This window comes from Haemaphysalis longicornis, unplaced genomic scaffold, assembly GCF_048455015.1.
Source record: "Haemaphysalis longicornis isolate Haplotype H1 unplaced genomic scaffold, Haemaphysalis longicornis Haplotype H1 scaffold_1, whole genome shotgun sequence".
Taxonomy (NCBI): Eukaryota; Metazoa; Arthropoda; class Arachnida; order Ixodida; family Ixodidae; genus Haemaphysalis; species Haemaphysalis longicornis.
Genome location: NW_027526203.1, coordinates 393,340,559 through 393,361,933, shown reverse-complemented (window position 1 = coordinate 393,361,933; position 21,375 = coordinate 393,340,559). Strand labels below are relative to the sequence as shown.

Genomic DNA, 21,375 nt, shown 5'->3' with positions numbered 1-21,375 from the left:
TATATATATGTACGGAAGGCTCTCGTCTTCTGTCGACATTTGCAAGGAAAGGAGCCGATACGCGGTCATTTTCTTTATTTGGCGGGGAGAGGGGGAGGTTCGACCTCAACGTCTCTGGCTGCGTGTTTTATCAAATCTTTCCCCAAACCAATTCTTTGACAATTGTTTCAGTGTTTCATTTGCTTGCGTAATTATTTTACAGTGAAGTTGTGAACGTTACACAATTCCTGTCTGCTGTCAATACACGGGCTTCTACAAAAGTGTAAAAGACAGTTTCATGTTTGCCTGCTAGAATCAAACTCTAGACCTTCTGATTTGCTTCAGTAAAAATAAAGTCACAGCAACCACCATTACCAAATAATAACCCAAAGAAATAAGTTTACCTTCTCTAACCAAGCGTGGGACGTGTATTTTATACAGCTTTGCTGGTCATCCACCCTCACAGACTAGAATGGCTCCTAATTTTTTTACGTGAGTTCCGCATACCCCGGAAAGTCCGAGAGAGCACGAAGCCTAATTAGCACGGCTTAGCAATGTCATTACAATTGGAAAAAATTAACTACGCATACGGAAAGATTCGGAGATCATCGTAACTCACATAAATTCGAATTCGCATTATACCAAAGTCTGTCGTTTTTCTGTAGTTAAAATTCTTTCCCATCGACATATGCTATAGACTCAATTTACGTAACACTCAGCTTTAGGATGTCAATTATATTCAGAAATCACAGCAACCGCAGTCAACAAGCCTATGTCTGCGCAAGCTCAGACAATGCGCAACCAAACGCAGATTGCAGACGTTCATCTCAGCTAAATAGACGAAGAGCGGTACATCTCAGGTTCTATTATACTATACTACTGCAGAACACCGACCTCCAACGTTGCCATTAGCGCTACAGTCGGTTAAGGATGCTCTGCGAACACGAAGCCTGAGCTTTAGATTCGAGCGCTTACTTTTCCGGTTTCGTCTCTTTTACTTTGCTCCACATTTGTCAAAACTGAAAGTGAGAGTTTTCCCTCCGCATGCCTCTGTTTGTATCGTAAGCAACATACGCTTAAAACCCGATCCAACGAAGTCACCGTGAACCGCGAGTTATTTTGTTAAATTGAGAACTTCGTAAAATAGGCACTGTCATTTTACAAGCAGTTAATTCAATAAGTTCGACGTCGAAAGGGAAGCGCATCCAAGCAGCTACCATGACATCGTAATTGCGGCGGCCGCGTTAATCGCCGGCCGATAACTTAGCAATGCGCCAAAAGTCCGCGGTTAAAAACGATAATAAATCGCTTGGGGTTCTGGGGGACACGAATTTATTTCCTGGTAAAAAAAAAACTAGGGTTTTGGACTGCGTAGGATTCGTTATGATTGGGCGGACAAACTTTTCGTTGCACACAAGCGCGTTCAACGCGTCCTCGGTTCCTTCGTGAGCCCCAGAATAGCGCCTGAGCAAGTCAAAAGCGTCCATCACCTGGCATGGAGCGGGCACAGGAGTTGAAGTTGAAGTTTATTTTTTTTTCTTTCCGCATACAGGGCGAAATGACGGAAAGACCGGGGGAAAAGCAAAAGGCTAGAAGCCTGACAGAGGCTTTTCCCCCGATGGCAGTTTTGCACAGCTATGCATTTACACAAGAACATGTTAGGAAAAGTTACACAGCACACATCTTTGATGTACCCCGAAACACTATTTCAGAATTGAACACATGAACAATAAGAACGCAGTCTCTAAAAAACGTACAACTCGTAATAAATCCAAACATGCGATGTTAGCATGTTACATAAAGGCAGCAAAAGACACAGAAAAAAGATACAAGATACAAAGTTTGCCCGAAAGTGAAGCAGCTGGAAACAAAAAACAAGTTCGAGAATGCTGTTTACATACACAATCTGAAACATTACAACAATTGCATGTCATTTTTTATAAGTAGTATTTTATATTTCTTCTTTGATCTTATATTACTAAGGTCGATTAGGTGGCCAACTTTATTTAGAAGGGTAGGAACTTGGTAGTTTACGTGTTGCTTGCCATAGTTAATTCTAGTGAGTGGTCTCTTTAATTGCGGTTCACGGAAAGTATAATGCGGAGTTAGGGCGCTAGTGTCGCTAACGTGTAATTTGTTGCAGCTGATGTAATGTAATAACTTGACATAGTAAACTTGGGTTGCTCGCAATATATCATGTTTTTTAAACAGTGGGCTGGTATGGAGAAGTCGAGGTGGGCCTGTATATCCTTCGAATAGCCTTAAAATCTTTTTCTGAAGTATAGTTAGTTTGTTGTAGTTTCTACAGGTCGTGGTGCCCCATACTAGCGTGCAGTAAGTTAACTTAGAATAGAACAATGTGTAATACAGAACTTTCTTTAACCATAGTGAAATAAGTCGTGACAACTTGTATAAGCAACCAATCGATTTGCTAAGTTGCACAGCTAGTTTATCGACATGAGGGTTCCAACTCAAGTTTTCCTGGAACCACACGCCTAAGAATTTTTCCGTTTTTACACGCTCAAGCTTATCTCCACGAAAAACAATATCAATGTATTTATCCAATGGTTTGTTAATAGGTGCAAAGATTATGTCTTTGGTTTTTTTAGCGTTCAGCTGTAACTTATTTATGTGAAGCCATAGAGATAATTGTTTTAGATAAGCATTCACTATCTTTTGGAGTTGGATAAGCGAAGATGCTGTAAAAAATATATTGGTGTCATCGGCATACATGATCAATTTGGGGGACTCAGGAATATGGCACAGATCATTTATGTGTATGATGAACAGCAATGGCCCAAGTATAGATCCCTGGGGTACACCATTTTTTATGCCAAAAATTGATGACGACGCTTGGTTCACTTTCACAAATTGGTTGCGGTTAGCTAAGTAGCTTGCACTTAATTTTAGCACAACGCCTCGAACACCGTATTTTTGTAACTTAGTCAAGAGAACATCGTGGCATACAGAATCAAATGCTTTGCGTAGGTCAACGAATAGTCCTAGAGTGTACAGTCTATTCTCAAAATTAAGTATAATGTCATGTTTGATACTTAGAAGGGCTTGTTCTGTTGATTTCCCTCTCTGAAAATCATACTGCATATTGCTAATTACCACATGTTTATTAAAAAAATTCTCTAATCTGTTTTTTATGGCACCCTCAAATACTTTCGACAAGACAGGTAGGACAGAAATCGGTCGATAGTTTGACAATTCCTTTACGTTGCCGCCTTTATGTACAGGATATATTCTGGCTATTTTAACACGGTCGGGGAAAATTCCAGTTTCAAAAGCTGTATTTATGATGGCGGTTAAAACTGGAGATATGATGTCGGACACATATTTAATTGGAATTGCTTTTATCTCGTCGATACCAGCGGCAACATTATTCCTAATGTTGTTGATGCTTGTTTCAATTTCGGACGGTGTGACAGGTGTTAGGGCTACTGAATTCATAAGCGCAAACTCAGTCAAGCAGAGTGTTTGTACATCTACATCAACAAGAGGAGTTTCATCGTAATTAGCGCTATTTACAAAATATGTGTTCATTGCTGAAGCAGCACTGTTTCAACCAGCAGTATTAGTCAACGTCACTAGAATGTTTTAGCAATATCAGTGTTGAAAAAGCGGGACTGATGAGTTTATCTCGTAGAGCTCCGTAAAAACGAAACTATATGCCTCGTTTCTTTTTCTGACATAACACAATAATCTTCGTGGCGTTGTGACGAAATACTTTCGAAATTTCTCCTTTTTTTTAAAAAAAGTGTCTGTTTCTCAAAATATTTCGTTAAATCGGGAATAGTGCTGAATCTATTTCGCTAGTTCTAGTTCACGAAAGCACTGAGCCGTATGGGCACCTGCGGGGAAATCAGAATTTGTTCGTTAGATCGGGAAATTCGTAAGATCGAGTTTCGTTAGATCGAGTTTTGGTGACTCGGATAGCTCGTGATTTACTTGATTGGAAGGCATCTTCATTGCTGTTCCTTCGATTTCTAGACGTTTCTCATTCCTTATTTTTAACGAAACCGAACGATCCGAACATTTAGGCACACAAGCAGCCTTTCCTTCAATCCGTTCGTACGTGAGTGTCAAGGCAAATGGTATCGCGCAAAAGTGAAAGGTTGATCCTCGGATCTTTCATTGTATCATTATGCACTCTTATGAGGTGCTAGCGTCATAATATTCAGCACGCTGCTGGACGATTGTTCTTTATTCTTTCAGAAGAAAAAGGAGAACGTTGATCGGCCGTTTCTGTGGTTCGTAGAACCAATGATAGTGGTTTTACCGTTATAACGTTATAGGTACTACAGATATATGAACGGACCCTGACTGGCCAAAGTGGAAACAGCACGAATTCACTCGGGATTCAAGGTTTTCCAGCAGATTGCCCTGCCAAGAAAGGACGTTTAATCGACAAAAAATGTATAGGAGTGATATTTCCCATCTTTACTTGTGTAAATGTTTACGCGTATGAATTCATTGTTCATCTGATAGTACCCCCGGTACAAAGTCTAGTGCTATCTCGCAAGAAGAATACGGGACCGCTGTTCCTACAAAAGTATTCGAACCTTTTTAAGCAGAAAAAGAAATTACCGATGAAGACGATCGTGGGCGTACACTTTGAAATTCTAACATAAAGTACTAACAGTATTTCCTTAGCTATGTTGTCATCCACTCCGGTTAGGCTCTTGTTTCATAAAACATTTCCGCGTTTCCCCACTTAGTGGAAGCTCAAATTCTCATTTTTCGATTCTCAAGCTCCCGTTTACAAGTTAAGAATGCCCGCCCAATAATGCCGGAAAAATTGCGATCAGCGTGCCTCAGCAGTATGCGCGCGGGACGCCTGCGCGCCGGTAACGCAGCGAACCGTTAAGGCGAAAGCTTCGTACCAAACGCTGCAAACTGAGGCACGCCACGCGAACATGCACGCCAACAGGAGAGCGCCCAGCAACGACATGCCGACCGCGGGGGCCTCAAGGCAAGATAAGAGCAGGGACGGGGGCTCGCCGTGCTAGTTGATGCGTGCGCCAAATTTCGTGCTCTCGACCGGTCACTCGTGTCCGCCTGCACGACGAGTGCGTGTCTCTCTTGAAGGTCTAAAACTTGGGTAAACTTCGCAACTTGAAACCTCTACACCGGCCGTGCGGAAGAAACCGCATTTTTTTTTTCTCTCATGCTGCACTAAAAGAAACGGAATAACCCGAAAGATCGCCCAGGTGCTAGACGCGCCCCATTTCTAGACTGTACCGTTCAAAAGGAGGGCGTTTAGTACGAAGGACGTTGACAGTAAGAGACTCCCCGCGGAAGCGGTAAAAACAAAGGTCGTTTCGCACGGTATGTATTTGTATTCGCCTGAGTTCGCAACAACGTTAATAGATTTTAGTGTGAAAGCAATATTAGCCTGCCTATACCGACTTTGCGGATGTAGGAAATCGTTCTGTTGGAGAAGCCTGTCGTACATTTCAGTTTATAACTCAGTTGCGCAAAGTTTGATGCGCAGAAGGAGGCGTTAACGCAGTAATGCGACGCCCAGGTGGCACGCTTCGAGGATCCAGTACCCGCAGCTCGACGTACCCTGAGTACGACGTTGCTTGGCACGTTGTAAAGCTCAACTTGTGGTTACCCAACGTTTTGTCCAAGCATGTGGTGTGCTTTGGAATGCACAAAGCAATAAACGAATCAATCAATCAATTGCTTAGAGCGCAAGCAGTAGAGGGTCGACAACAAGAAATCTGCTCCCGTATCCTGAATCCGCTGTGCGCACCCGGAAACGTACACACACGAGCGCAGTGGGGTAGTATTTCACTATGCCTTATAAACCGGAATATAACTGCCTTCCAATTTAGTCAGTGCTTGACGGAGGGAAATCGGCTGTACATTATTTTCCCTTTCTACACTTGGCAAACACCTTAAGACATTTCAATCGGCAACAGTAATAGTGAGGGGGACATGGAATAATAGTAATAACTGTTAGAATAACAACAACGGTGAAGATGACGACGACGATGATGACCACAAAGTTGCAGTCCTTTTTGTGATTCCCATCAATTCGGCGCGGTAATGCGGCAAGCGTTATCGTGAGGGATTTTTCGCCAACCTTTGATTCGCGAGTTATGTAAATATATCTGCACGCACCGTTACAGGCATCTACGTCGCGCCTCGGCTACTCGTCTTTAACTTTATGAGGTCGAGGCGCAAGATGGTGTGCAGGAGGATCCTTGGCTATAAAAACACCAGATGAGAAGCAGGTATGAACAAGCAACTGTGTAGCTCCCAGAAATTCTGTACACAGCGGGGCGGAAAAAACTGGGTCTGTTGATAACTTCATGACACGCGCCGCAGAGACATGCTAAATGTCTCCACCGCCATCGAACGAACGCTAAGGGCATGTTGCCATCCCGCGAGCATACATAATGTAAGGTTGATGGCGCTCTTGCTTTTCGCGCCGACTGGCGCCATCAGGGGCATTTCAACCGAACGCAGGGCGCAGGTGCCTCGCAAAACACGAAATATCACTCAGAGCAGCGGGGGCGTGAGCGTGTCGCCTAAACTCCTCCCGCACTGTTTACAGGGTTCGCAAGACCGAGGACGCACCTCCGGAGGTTCACCGGTTTCGACCGTCGGGAAGTTGGGAGCATCATTCACTGTTTATTTCCGGAGCGCGTTTTTCCCCCCGCAAGTACACTGTGACGAGTCACGTTTTCTGGGACACGGAACAGCCTCTCACAGAGCACGTGTGGGTGGGAAAAGGAATAAATGACACCAGCCTTACTGCTTCCGATTTCTTGTTGCCTCGTGACCTTTTCTGTCCCAACTGCGTCTTGCTTAGTGGGGGCTCATGAATTTAATATCGTATACCGTAAAAGATGATGTTGTGCTATAATTATACGGCGTTCTTTTATAGAGTTTCTTTGCTTTGTTGAGGGAAATGATATGGTAGGAACTCAGGAGAAAGTAAGAAAGCTTCTTTTTCTTCTCCTTCCTGCACGCAATGACCGCAGTGATTGCGTTGCTGGCATAAAATAACTTTCTATGCTGCTTGTCATGGGAACCACTAATACAAAAAAAAAAAACTGGTTGATTCCTCTGTCATAAGAATCGGTAAAACACGACAGTTAAATGTGCAGCGAAATCTGCAGGTGACCATGATTTGCGGATCGGTGGATGTCTTGTGGGTGTGCTTGGCGAGCGACGTCCTGCTGGCAGGTCGCTTCGGCAAAGGTGCACTGGCGTCATTTCCGTGATGGATATGACGTCAGTGAAATCTTGGTGTATCCGGGCCTAAAACACTTTCGTGTTAAAATATAAAACCCGAAAACGAACAACCGTAAATATAACGTGCTCTTAAGTACTAAAGGTTACTCCCCCGCAAGAAAACCCTGTGTGAAGGGATGCACCCTTTACAGGCCACTTGATTCGTTGTACTGGCATCATTTCCATGACGGATATGACGTCAGTGAAATCTTGGTGTATCCAGGAATAAACCACTTTCGTTTTAAAATTTACCAAGAAGTCTCTTTGCGGGCAGCCTGTAAGCCTGTAAAGCATACTTTTTAGCGCGAATGGAGTGTTTAGTTAAGAAGCCAACGTAACGAAGCCACTGCTAACCACTGACCACTGACCAATTACCACTGACACCGAAAAAACAGACACCGTATTATACTTATCTTGGCAGTATATCAGGAAGATTTGCGATTTATTACTGTTCAAAGAGCATGAGCATAACCTCTTTATCAGATAATGAGCAAATATTTGAAAGACGTACAAAAAAAGGCTTCCTCACGTGGCAACATTTGTCCGCATTGTCTACGGTGTATACGGTTATAAATGCTGCGCGCCTCAAGAACGAGAATACCGGATACGCCATGCGCAACAGAACTACCTCGCCGAAGAAAGTGCAGCAGCTGCGCTACTCTAGCTGATACAGATGCTGAAAGAAACCGACAAGCTCATCAAGATTCAGTCTGCCGTGCCCAAGAAACGAAACAGTCAAGACAAGGTCATCGCAAAAGAAAACGGAAAAATAACTGCGCCAGTTCCGTTCCATTAGGCGAAATTAACAAGAAAAAAGCAATGGCATCCCTCCTGGAACGAACAAGTTCTGACATGACGTTTTACGAGCTGTCTCAGTCGTCGCGTAATCCGTGTCTCATGTCCCTTATCGATGTTTGCTTGGAACGTTCGATCAATTAATTGGTTATTACAAGGGCAACATCCCTACCCCCTTCGCTGGTAAGTCATCTGACCCCGTCGCGTTAATGGGAATTCACATTTCTTGCATTTAGCCATTGTAAGACCTGCCACCGCCACGTCCAGAAATCATATTCGCTATGTTAAGCCGGGTTCAGACTGCTGCCGCAAGTGTTAGCCAACCGAACTGCGTGACATGCCTTTTTTTTACGTCCATACAATGCGATATCGCTTTTGCGTCGGTATAGTCTGAACATGGCCTGATGCCCAGCAGTAGAACTTTTTTGTTAGCAGCTAGCGAATACTACCGTGATCACTGTATCATGTTGCTCTCTAGGCGAAAAAATATAGACTGCGATAATATGCGTATACTTCCTAGCCTTATTCCCTAGAGAAGTATTTATATTTTGTGTACTTACTACAACTTCAAGCGCACATTCTCATTGACGGCGCCTGCATGATAGCTTTTTAAGAGGTCGTAGCTTCACGTCTAGCCTTAAAGGGGCTGGGAAGGAAAAACACAGGCTTAGTTTACTCGAGACTGTTTTGTCCCAATAACAATGATATAGATTTCAACGCAAAATCTAAACAAATAATCGAGATAATAAAGAAAGCAAATCTGGCAGCGGCGATTTACCGCTCACTTTCTGAACCAACATTGTAACGTCGCAGGGATTTGTTCGAGTAATAGGTGGCCGCCGATCAAAGGTACCGCCAACACGCATAGCTTCCCGATTGTAGTGCTGCCCATAGTTCTGCTCGACCGTAGCACCTAAATGATAACATACATTTAGCACAGTGATAATTCTGTTTTACTATTACACCTATAACGTCACCGCTGACGTCGTTTAGTGCAAAGTGGTGAAGTCTTTTTTTAGTATTCCTTGCCCTTTTGTGATTTCAAAAACGTGTTATGGGGCTGGAATCGGGTTGAATGAGTTATCAAAGGCTACTTCTAAAAACTACGACAGGTTGTATTTTGTATTGATGTATTCTGTAACAGAACTTGTCCTTTAAGGACAGTTTTTTCTCGAGAATAAAGCAGGCTAGAGTGACCACTGTGGCAGAAGTTAGCATTTCGAATTTGTTTGTGAAATAGAGTATTCAGTTAGAAGACTTGTGATTCAAGCGTGTATCATTCCTTGTCTACCATCGTTATAGCGACACTGAAGTGAATTCGTCTAACCTTACTTCTGGCTGCATTGTTCCGTTAAACCTGCGTGATATTCTTTTAATATTTAGCGGTGGCCTAAAGCCTAAATTGATGGGTAATATACGGCAGGAAAGAAAACACCAGGCGAGGTTGTCGGCTGCCGTGCCAACTATCATAACGGCGACACATTGTTGCAATGTGCTTCCATTGTATCTAACCCGTCAACAGTTTTTATTTGCATCCTTTTTATGAATATTTCAAATTTTTGTTGTTTTTCTGACAGTTTATACAGGTTAAGCACGCTACCGATCCGCTAAATAAAGCCCCCCGGACTTTCCAGTTTTTCGTTACAGCCAACATTCAGCTAATCGACGGCGTGGATGGTGAGAGGGGAATGGCCATTTCGAACAAAGTTTTCTCGCTAGAGAGTGCGTGTCAATTGGCCATAAAAACTGATAATACGGTCTACGCACTCGATACTCTAATCTGGGAAGGTAAATAAATTGTGTTTACTTAATAAACGTTTACGGCACAAGTGAGGCAGCTTTTGAGAAATCAGTACTCGAGGCTTTCTATGCTTCGAAAGTGTGTCAAGGAGAACTGTTTATCAGTTTCATTCCGCTCTTCAACTAGTCTGTTTCATTTACAATTGTACTTTTACGTGGTATTCGTTAGGAGGTGCTTGCGTAGGAGCTACTTGCGTCTAAGTGCGTCAGTCGCGGACGTGTCGTTTTGCTCATCCGCTGCTACTCCTCAAATGCTGGTTTGCTGAAATATTTGCGTCACAGTGAGGGCAAAAGTGAGGCAGCTTTTGAGAAAATCGGTAGTCGCTGGTTAGGCTTTCGATGCTTCGAAAATGTGTCAGGGAGAACTGTTTATCAGTTTCATTCTTCTCTTCAACTTGTTTGACTTACCTGCAGAATTAGCATGGAGTGGGCTGCTTTCGTACAGGATTCAGATATCCTAACTAGTAATCTTCCTCTGTCCCTCAAAAAGATGTCATACAACGAGTGCGTTCTTCCAGTAATGACGTACGGGGCAGAGACTTGGGGTCTCACTAAACAACTTGAAAAGAAACTTAGATCGGTCCAACGGGCTATGGAGAGGAGAACGTTAGGGGTCACGCTGAGGGGTAGGAAAAGAGCCGTGTGGATTCGGGAACAGACTAGGGTGGAAGACATTCCAGTTCAAATTAAACGAAGGAAATAGACATGGACGAGTTACGTCATGCGCATGGGGGTCAAGTCGGGCTAGTTGTTGCGGATTCAGATTCATAGTGAAAAACAGCGCACCAGTATGGGGGACAACAGTTGGACCATCCGTTTAACAGAGTGGCTCCCAATAGACCGTGAACTCAGTATAGGGGTCGGCTGAGGACACGATCGGGAGATGAGCTGCGAAAATTCGGGGGAAAGCATGGACTCAACCAGCACTCGATAGGCGGGGTTGCAGATCTTCGGGAGAGGCTTTCGTCCTGCAGTGGACACAACCACGATGATGATGATGACGATGAATAAACGTTGGTACTACTGCAGTCGACTCTCGAAGTCGCTTCATTGGAATATTCGGTTAATTAGAAGTGGTGTTCCGGTCCCGGCGATTTTACCTGCAATTCAATCAAAGCAATCACTCGATAATTCGAATGAAAGGCACCATATATCCGTTAACTGGAAGTTATTTCGAAAAAAAAAGCATCAAGGTGATCGTCATATCAAAATACCGCCGTGCCCTGTATGCACTATGTCGGCGCCCTCGCAACAGAGGCAGCGCACGGTCGTAAAGGGGCAAATCAGCTGAGACCCGCGCCATCGTACGCCTCTCTCTCTCTCTCTCTCTTTTCAGGTCCGCAACTGTTGTGCACAGCTCCGTGTGAGCAGTTTGTGCGGTGGTCGCTTCAGGATTCGAATTTAGCGATGACATAACTACGCTCGAACTGCCGACGAAAGTCGAGATTCTGAACGAAATTAAGGAGGGAGACGTGTTGCGGACTAATGGCAATGCTGCTATTGTGCTTTCTGTTCAAGAGGAAGTTCGGTTAATTCATGCTTCCAGTTTTTTACAGCCTCCGAGGATTTTGTAATGCAGGGATTCGACTGCACTACTACTTACTTAAGGGTCCCCATAAAATAGGTGTTGCAGAAGGGGAATATTTCAGAATTTGCTGCCGTTGTTATTAGGTTATTTTTGCACGGTAGTACCAGTGAGTGATCACATAAAGGGGTACTTATAAATCACACAAATACGGTTACTTTGTGCACCCATAAACGTTCATTTCATACGAGATTGACGTTGGGATGTTCTGCTACATTTTGTATAAGAGAAGGCACCTAATTCAATTTGGGTTAGCTGAGGCATCATATATTTGCAAATACAAGGGTCGCATGATACTAAGCATCCCCACCTTCCACTCCTCTCAAGAAATGGTGGTTTTTAAAAAGCAGGCAGGGAAACGAGCGGGTGCAGCTTAACACGGAGAAAAAATGGCTGCGGCTTAGCTCGGCTAGTCCCGTTATGCAAGCGAAACTAGCCGAAGCACAGTTTGTCAACCGAACGATATGGTTAGTCAAATGTTCCGCACTGCGAGCACTCACTACCGCCGCTTCGTCAGTTTCCGAAGTCGTCGTCGAAGCAGAAGGCGAGGCGTCCATTGCCGCCTCCAAAACTCGTAGCTGCCGTCTTTCTGCCTCCTTCGCCCGACGCTTAGCTCGCCGAAGTTCCCGTTCTCCCCTCGTTTCCACCTGCCGCTTTGCGAGCTCATACTCATGTTGCCGCTGTAACTGATTAGCAAACCGAGCGACGTCTGCGGAATGGTCCGATGCAGCTTGCCGCTTCCGCCACTGGGACTGCGCAGACAGCACAACATCGGCACAGATGGACCAGTGTCCTTGCTCCCTTCTTCACGCCGCGGTTGCCCTCGCCCTACTCCTCCTTGATGCCATCGACGTGAAAGAGAGAGGGGGAGTGAGGGAGGAGGGCGTGAAGGAGCAGGAGGGCGAGAGCAGCGTGCTTGCGTAAGGCACTCGCCGCCGCGGTGGGAAGTCACGTGATAACACTCCAAGTTCAAACTCTCGCGCACGGCGAAACTCGCCGGACTAGGCCAATATGGCTTTTCCTGTACAAATACGGTTCTTACCAAGGCATTCATTAAAATACGTACTTAGCACTGTAGTCGCTTTAGAATATGCCTCAAGTGTCTCCCCAGACGCCTCCGCCAGAAGCTACGGTCAATAATAACTAATTCGGCTCAAACGAATCTGAGTAATCCCGAGTGCAGCATCGTACCTTTTTGTGCGATCGAACCAGCCCACTTTTTTTATTGAAGTGAGAATTAAAGCACACTTTGGTTATCGGTGTTCCTTCAGAACCAAGATTCGTGAAGCATCCTCAACGTTCAGAGCTCCACAAATTTATCCTTGAAAAACACTATGATACACTCCGGTGGTTCCGTTTCAGCACACGGACTAAAAGGACGAATTTATCCGAACAACATGGCAAATTTTGGGGAACGCCGAGGGCCAATTCCAAATTCAACTCGAAAAATGGGGCCTGCAGTCAGGCATAGCGCAATTCAAGCACCGCTTGCGTTGCGCAATAGCACAGCGCCGATCGGATTCTTGCGTCAAGTTGTATGGTGGGCCTCTCCGTTCGCCGATTTCGCCCCGCTGGTCGAGGCGATTTGTCATTCGAGTGCGTTGCTGACGACGCATACCCACTGGCATGCCGCAGAGTGCGCACACTCCCGCGGATCTGTTTCGTCCCAATACAGGAAAAGGATCGATCCCGGGGGGAGGGAGAGTAAATTATCCGATTGCCGCAGCCAGCTTAACGTCCTACAAAAAACGTTGATCGAGACCGGTCATTGAGCATAAAATGTCGGGCGTGCGTTTTCTTATGCTGCAGCGGTGACTACATTTCGGAGCTAAATAAGAATTTGGACCTCGTCATTCGTCGAATTCGCTGCCTTGCTCGCAGTGATTCATGATTTGAGTTCGCGGGGGCCAATCTGGCCCCGCTGGGACGCTATGAAGGGCACATGCCGTGAACTCTTTTATGAAGACTTAATGCTTGACGTACGTTGGATGTCTCTCTTGTATCGCTAGAATTAAGGTTTAAGCGTGCACAGCTGCAATGCGTGCTCATTAACTTTCTTACGCATGAATAGAGTACTTTATGAACAAGAACTAAGTAGTTCGAATTTAGCACTAATTTTTAGCACTAAAATTAGTGCTAATTTTTTCACACGACTTCCTTTTTGCAATTTCCGTTAAAGTGTCCCGCATGCCGGTCGGGTGCCGGCAATTAGTTGAAAGTCCCAACATCCCGCATGACAGCGACTGCCACCCATGGAATGATAGCCGAAAGCGAAAGTACAAGCCCCCGGTTGGGCCGAAGCTGTGCTCCTAGGAACGGACGCACCGTCCGCTCTGTCTTGGGAAGCCAGCTCGATAGCTTTCGCAAGGGCCTCTGAGCAACGTCTAGGAACCCAATAGGAACCTCCACCTGATACGTTTTCGAATCATCAGATGAACACGGTTCATCCAAGCTCGAAATAGAAGACAGTTTAAAACTCAAGCAGCTTGAAGCAGCTCATGCACGCCGATCTTGGGCGAAGCGCAAAAAAAAAAAAAAGCACAATAGAAGACGCACACATTGTGCACAATAATGCTATGTGACATACCCGCGGCTCTGAGCAGTCAAACATGCAAAAATTTGTATTTTCGGTTACTGCTCCAAGGGTATAAACCTCGGCTGTGAGGCCCGCAACAGTGGACTCCTCCGGATAAAAATAAACCACACGTTGTCGTTTTGAACAGTACGGGTCGCCTTTTGTTTGTTTTTTATGTTAGTTTGACGCTAATTGGCAGCAGCGTTAGAATCACATTGTAAAGTTTGCAGTCTTTGCCGCCTTTTACCTGCAAACTTCTTTGTGGTGGAGAGTTAAATCGTACTTAAATTAGAAACTACTAATGTGCCGAGTGTTGTTTTTCTAACTTGCGAGCAGTGCGAAGAGCAACGCACACTGCGGGATTGTTGCCGCATAACGTAGAGGTGTGCGTGCTTTAGAGTCCTGGTTCCATTTGGGCTGATTGCCGTTTTAGTGGAAATCAGGCTAATCGTTGTTTCGCCTTTTTGAAGCAACTCAAGAAATTGCATTTGGTTCAGTTGGGCTTGAGTACTATAATTACGGCTACGGAAAACATTCAAACAGAGGGAAACTTATGACGTCTGCGGATGCGGAACTTTTTTGACAATAAGCGGTCGCTCATGCCCCTGTCACACACAGTTTTACGTCAGAAAATGCAGTTTTCCAGTGCCTCCAAAAGAATGACGCCAACTCGAAATGGTAGAACTTTCGCAACAACCCAGGCCCCTTCATCTGTCTTTGTGCAGTAATCCACTCAAAAAACCTCCCAATTACTCAAGCCTTTCATGCAATTCGAGGTCAGTTTTTATGCAAGACAGTTTTTGGGGTCGGGTTATATTGCGAAAGAATTTCGGCACCCAAGACTTCATGACCATTGGAGGCGAATAATGAAATTTATCTTAAAGACAGCAGTGGAAAGAAAGCTTTGTGGTTAGAAACCACTCAAGCACTGACAACTACTAAGTTCACAAATTAGCATCTGCGCAAACTTCTAGAGGTAATTTTTATTGCACCATACAATTTGCAATACCACCCCAGACTAATAAAAAGTTTGAGCTTAGAAAATAAATACACCACTCCCAACACGAATCCGTAATGAGTCATTTAGGGGAAGACAAATCGGTCCGGCGAAAGCGCTAATCTCTCCCATGCGGAGCAAGACGTGCGGTGGAAACGTAGATTAGATTCGGAGCGCTAACTTTCGGCCGCTATATTGACCAGTTTGTAAAAGAGCGTTACGCAAATTATTCAACAACGAGCACATCACGCTTCACCTCTGACAACTGAAGGCGTAAATCTTGCGTCACGGGCGCGTGCATTGATTTAACAAATAAAAAAAAAACAGTAACAACGAGAGCCGAAACCACGGCCCTTGCAGCGCCTATACGTGGTTGGTGCAATGAAAGTAGGGGCCGGCTACGCTTTCGACTATGTGGCTCGCTGAGGAGGAAACTGGAGGACACCCTGTCCCAACAGTGTAGCCGTGTAACTGTTGCCCATCGTCTTATCTCCGCCTTGCGATTGGCTAAGCATGGCCTATATTATGTTCTCTGCCAAATAACTTTTTTTTCCGATCTTCGTCAGCGACGTCAGCAAACTCCCCTAGGATTACCCCGTACTACGGCTTTGTTTTTATCTTTTTGGCGGTGCGTGACCGCACCACGCCAAAAGTGAGGCAAAGCACGCGCTGCGCACTCCACACTACAGACGCTCCTCTGGACGACTCGCAAGTTCACATTCATTACGGAGCTAATTGGCCTGTTAATACAGCCACCGCGCTAAGGTGAATTCGCGGGAAAATGCGCAGCACGCCGGCGTAATTACGCGCCGCCGCGCGCGGACGACGAGACTTGCGCGGGCGTGTGGGCGAGGCCTGTTCCCGCCCCTAACAGAGCGATTTCGCAGGCTTTGGGGATGCTGTTCTAAGCCTTAGCCCTGCACGGGGCATTGCCCAGACGAGGGAGGTCAGTCTCCAACAACCGGCTCTCGCGGAGACGCTGGGATAAGTGATTTTATTGTGACTTCCGCAATAATTTTTTCAAAGCGTGAGCATGACGCACGGATTAGGTCTTCAGCTATTTGTCAAAAAAAAAAAGCTGCGTTCCCCATTCCCAGAACCGGCCTAACCTGTCTAACCTGCAGAACCCGCAGAACCTGCGGCCCCATGCCCACAGCACCTTCTTAAAATATCCCCATTGGGTGCGTGTAGCCAGAAACCGCTCGTGAAAATCACCGTTGTCTGCGATCGTGGGTATGTGTCACCTAGCATCACTATTAGCTGCGAACGGGGTCACGTGACTGCGGGTTCCTGTCGGCTTAGCGACGGTGCGACGTTATCCCTATATACTGAGCTTTCACGTCTGCTTTTTTCCCTCTCGTGAAATCTCATGAAAACCGAGGTCCAAGAAAACATTTGTCGACCAGCGCGTCCAGGTAATCCTCATCGTCGTTGTCATCACGACATGCTCTTTACTCCAGTAATGAGCGGGAGCGTCTTTTTACAGGTAGTTCCGTGCATGAAATTGAAGAAAACGCAAGTTATATTAAGTCAGATTCTGTTAGGTTAGTTTTGGGTTACGTTTAGGTTAGTTTCAAGTTGGGTTTAGGTTAGGTAAGGTTGCGCTAAGTTAAATTCGGTTACGTTGGAGGCGCCTTTTAAGGTGCTGATGTGACGGAACGACCTGCAAACACACTCTCCCGTGATGAGCGGGTTACATGGCCCATGAGCGGTATCATGACTCACAAACCCACTAACAGTGGCGGCGGGTATTGCCTCTCCTCAAATTTACGAGGAGTGCAGAAAGGAGCGGGACTGATGCCTTCACGAGGAACGTTGGTGAATAAGCTGAGTGGGATGCCACTATTCCTCCTTTCCTCAAGGGATACTCCTCTCGTGAGCATTTTGTGGGTACGAAGGTTCCGATCCCCTAAAATTGTTTTGTGTAACTTTAGCGATTATTTGAAAGCAAGAATGAACAATTAACTTTTTTTTTTTCTGCGCCATTCTCATTGTACGCACCAAGAAGCGAGAGACCTCGCCTGCGGATAAACCTTTCGCAGAGTCCGTCTGTAGCCCTTTTGCCATAAATACGACAAAAAACTACAGAGGGCGTACAGTTCAACATTGTCTGGTCGGCGTGTTTCGAAGATATAATCGTCGTAGTCGTCGCATTCATCATCACTAAACAACAACAAAAGCAGCCTATTGGAGACCACCACCGATCGAAGGCCTCTCCCGAAGACTTACATTGCATTTAAATTCATTCCATTACCTATTCACGTATATCGCGGGTTTTCAGAGTCTCTTTTTTTTTTCATTTAGAGTTAATTCCACTTAAATGTGAGGCATAACATCAACTATAAATTCAAAAGAAAAAAAATAATGCACTCCTCCGTCTAACGACGGCGATGGTTGAACGCGAAGCTTTCTCATGGGGGATTCCTCTGTTGACGTCTGAGTTTGGACATTTACTCGCCGGTTGTTTGGACTTTGGTTTCGATTACAGAGGCTATCAGTGAGACGTAGAAAGCTGCGCCCTCAAAACGAAAACCTAAAGCAGGCTTCACCTGTGTAAGAGTATCCCTGAGGCAGAGCACGCTTTACAGGTGGAAGTTGGCTTTTGGCCTTGCAGTGGGCGCAAGGGGACTACAGACGCCATCACTGAGACATAGGAATTTTCGGTTTTAAGTGCAATGCACTTCTTAAGCGACCCTGAACCTGCGTCCACCGGCGATGTCCGCGCACGTGGAGATGGGCGCGCGTAGCCTGGCCGCTGACATGGCACATACCCACGTGGGGGATTGGCAAAGAATCGGGCGTGAGAAGGGCTAATGCACCTGCTTAAAGGAGTACTGACACGAAATTTCAAAGCTGAGATCCGCTCTAGCAATCAAGTACAACGACAACACAAATACGTGTCTGTGAATAAATGCATCTTTCTTTCTTTGTAGTTGTGTGTGTGTGTGTGTGTGATCTCTCTTTCGCGAACATTACCGAACCGCGCAAATTCAACTCGTGCATTCGCACTTTCACATTCTTCCCCTCGGGGAAATGCGGGGAATTTTTTAAAATGACCTTAACGGTTTTAGCAATATGACTGAACAAAACTTGTCTGGCTCATGCTTACTGGAAAGAATATAATTGGCGCTAAAGAGACGAACACGAAGTAGACACAAAGTAGCAAAGTAGAACACATACTCTGCGCCTGTGTGTGTCCTTTGTGTCTACTTCGTCTTCGTCTTTTAAGCGCTAATTTTATTCTTCCCAGTTTTCTTAGCAAGCACTGCGTAATTAGAGTAATCGATCGTTAGAACAAAACGCGATGCAGAAATCTTCCCACGATAGGTTAAAAGTTGAGCTATATTAGCGCGTTATAGCATACCGTATTCCCTGATCCGCTACCATGATTCATGCCCGAAACGTGACAACTGCAAACGAACTTTTCTCAGCCAGAGTCGAAGGGCGCACAAAGGGCCAAGATCACATAAAACCATAGTAGCTGCTCGCGGAAATACATGGATTTTTTAACCCGTGTAGGCTTAATATCATGGAAATTGCCACAATTATGGCAAGCACTCTCACGTTACTATCTCTCTGTGTCGTTTAATAACTTCCGGGCAGGCTAGCAACATTAAAGGAGCCATGAAGAGAAAACAAAAGTTTGTTTTATTCGAACGATTAGGTGTTTCATAGTACCCCAAACGCTTTCCCGGTAGCAAACGATGTTTTATTCGCTGAAAAATAAGGCAATTTAAGCCAAATTTGTAAAGCTCCCGCTAAATTTTACATTTTGTGACGTGAACGATGGCGTCATATGAGCCGGTACATGAAACAGATACTTAGTATGTCGACTCCATATAGCACCCACACGCGGGAATCAAAAAGGAACCGGAACGCGAGCCGAAACCGAGACGGCGGCCATTTTGAAAATACTAGTAACACCTAGTACACCCGCAGCCCTGGTCATGGAATCGCCTGATCCGGACAACAAAGCTCCCGCCGAGGAGCTCGGGCTTGCATTTAACAACCTCATACCACTTGAACGCTCAATGCCTCTACGTGCACGAGCGGCAGGAGTTGTGGAATACACGTATGGACCGGAAAGCGACCATTCCGCGATACCCACAACAGACGAAGGCCCAGCCGTCCGCACCGCTGCCTCGTCAGCCCCGTCGCGACGAACAAATACAGACTGGGACGTGTGTGCCGTATTTTAATTACGGGTAATTATAGTTCAACTTCAGTAGCAGTATCGCTTATGCCAGTTGGCCGGTGTCGTGTACGGAAAGCCGTTCGTGCGAGCTCTCTGCTCCGACCAGAAATATACGAGCGTCAATGCGCGGTGTGTACGCTATTTTTTCCAAGGTCAGAGCGCTTTGACGGCGATTTGACGAAGTCGGCGACGAGCGGTGGCATGTCCCAGGAGTGAGCTATCGTAAGGGTCCCTGCCGTAATCACTTCGTCGGAAACGAAGCGAGCACACTCGTACTTCCTTTAGCTCCCTTTCTCCTCCGTTTGCAAAGTTCACAAAACGTAGCCACTTGCTTCGCCGAGGTTCGTCGTTGGGCAGGGATGTGGCACTCTCGACGATTTGCATGGGCATTTCAGGATGTAGCAACGAAATGTCATTGTAAATTACTCGAACAAACTGAAGTTTTCAGTGGTTGTATACTGAAAACGAGCTCGTAGCGACAGCAGCAAGCCAACATGACCACCATTCCGAAACGTCTGCGACGAGCGGCACTATCTCGTCACTGCTTGCTGTTCCTTACTCCCCTCGCTTCTATTTTTAGCTTTGCTGGTTGGCGATATGACGCGAAGTCCCTGTAAAGGGATCATGATACCAAGCAAGGTCGCGGCTGTGCCTGCTAGAACGGTTCGTTGGCCCCGAAGAGCCTCGAACCCAAAAATTCGTCTGCGCGACGGCGGATGAACAGCTCGGCCGGCGGTAGTTTCGTACGCATTGGCGTACATGTTTGCGTGTTCGTTCGGAACTTCAACCGTTTACTCCACCGTTCTTAGTGTCATAAAAGGAATGGGAAGTGTGTTTCACAGGCATATAGCTCACTATGCAAACTGGTAAGCCCTGCCTAACTTGCGTTTGCTTTTGCCAGCCTCCGCCAATCGCAGAGCATTCTAGTATGACATCATAGGTTCTGTTACAGGGAATGAGCTAGTTGGTCGCATAGTCATTCCCCTTTTTCCTAATTATGTAGCTTATTTGAGCGAAGTTTGCGTTAAAAGTGGTGTCAGTATGGTTCTAACGAGGCAATCTTTCGAATGAACCAAACTTGTGTTTTCTCTTCATGGCTGCTTTAAGCATTTACACGAGTTCTAGGCCTCTCTGCGAGTTCTTTTGTTGTTGCCATTAGACTTGGCGGGTTCCCATGCCCCTCTTTTCCGTATACTCGAAGACAGCGGTCACCCACCATTGCTGTAATAAAAGGGAACGCAAACAAACAAGGGCAAGGCGCCTCCTCTTCTAGCCTCGCGAAGCGGCCAGGCCCCGTGATGCACGGAGCAGCGAACCAATTATATAAAGCGGCGTGCAACTCGGACAGAAACGTATGGATTACGTGGGCCCCCCAAGCGGATCAGAGCACTGTTGAAGGGGATCCAGCCGGGCGCGCGATTACGGCGAGCGTCTGTCAGTCGACACCGCTGAAGGGAGCTGGTCTCGGCTCAGCGGCCGCCGGTAACGAGAAGCAAAGCGGTGGCGGTGCCGAGACGACGCCGGCCGCAACGTCCGAGCCGTCGCTTAAAATGGCCGCAGCCACCACGCGTATTACTCCGTCTGCTCTCCCCGAAATGCCGTAAGCACAAGACAAACTCATCGGGTCTCCCGCCCTTTCTTTTTTGGGGGGGGCTTTGGACTGAGGCTTCTCGAGATGGGAGCCGATTAGTTCCCCATCTCTCTCTTTCTCTTTCACTTCCTGTTCGTTTCCGAGTCGGCTGGAAGCTACATGGATTTACATTTTCTGTCACTTTATCAATCACTTTGGGAGGATACGAGCTGTTTCACCAGAATTTTCCGGAGATTCACTCCTTTTCAGCGACGGAATGTTTGCTCTTTCTCTCAACATTCATTCACCAGGCTGATTCTAAGCCCTCCCCTCCCCCCCCCCCCCCTTTTTTTTTCTTTTGAGTAGAATCAGAGCGGATAATAATTTCACTATTTTATTCTACTTAATGGCCGTCGACAAGCAGACTGAACTTCCCCGCACACAAAGAGGCGGATTTTTCTATGAGCAAGCTCTTCATATATATGCAAAAGGTTAAGTTTGACCACCAATCCCCGCTAAAAATCAACGGTCCAACCTCGCAACAAATTTGCGCGCACGGAGTGAATGCGTCCTAATTTCCACATTCAAGGCATTGTTTACGGCATATGCGTCACAGCTGAATTTC

The 21,375-nt window shown here is 46.0% G+C and overlaps 1 protein-coding gene across 1 annotated transcript in view; it reads right to left on the bottom strand.

The window, feature by feature from the left end:
- LOC144155309 (synaptogenesis protein syg-2-like) overlaps positions 1–21,375 on the bottom strand; it is a 659,264-nt gene that overhangs the window by 553,322 nt on the left and 84,567 nt on the right. The gene's annotated exons all lie outside the window — the stretch shown is intronic.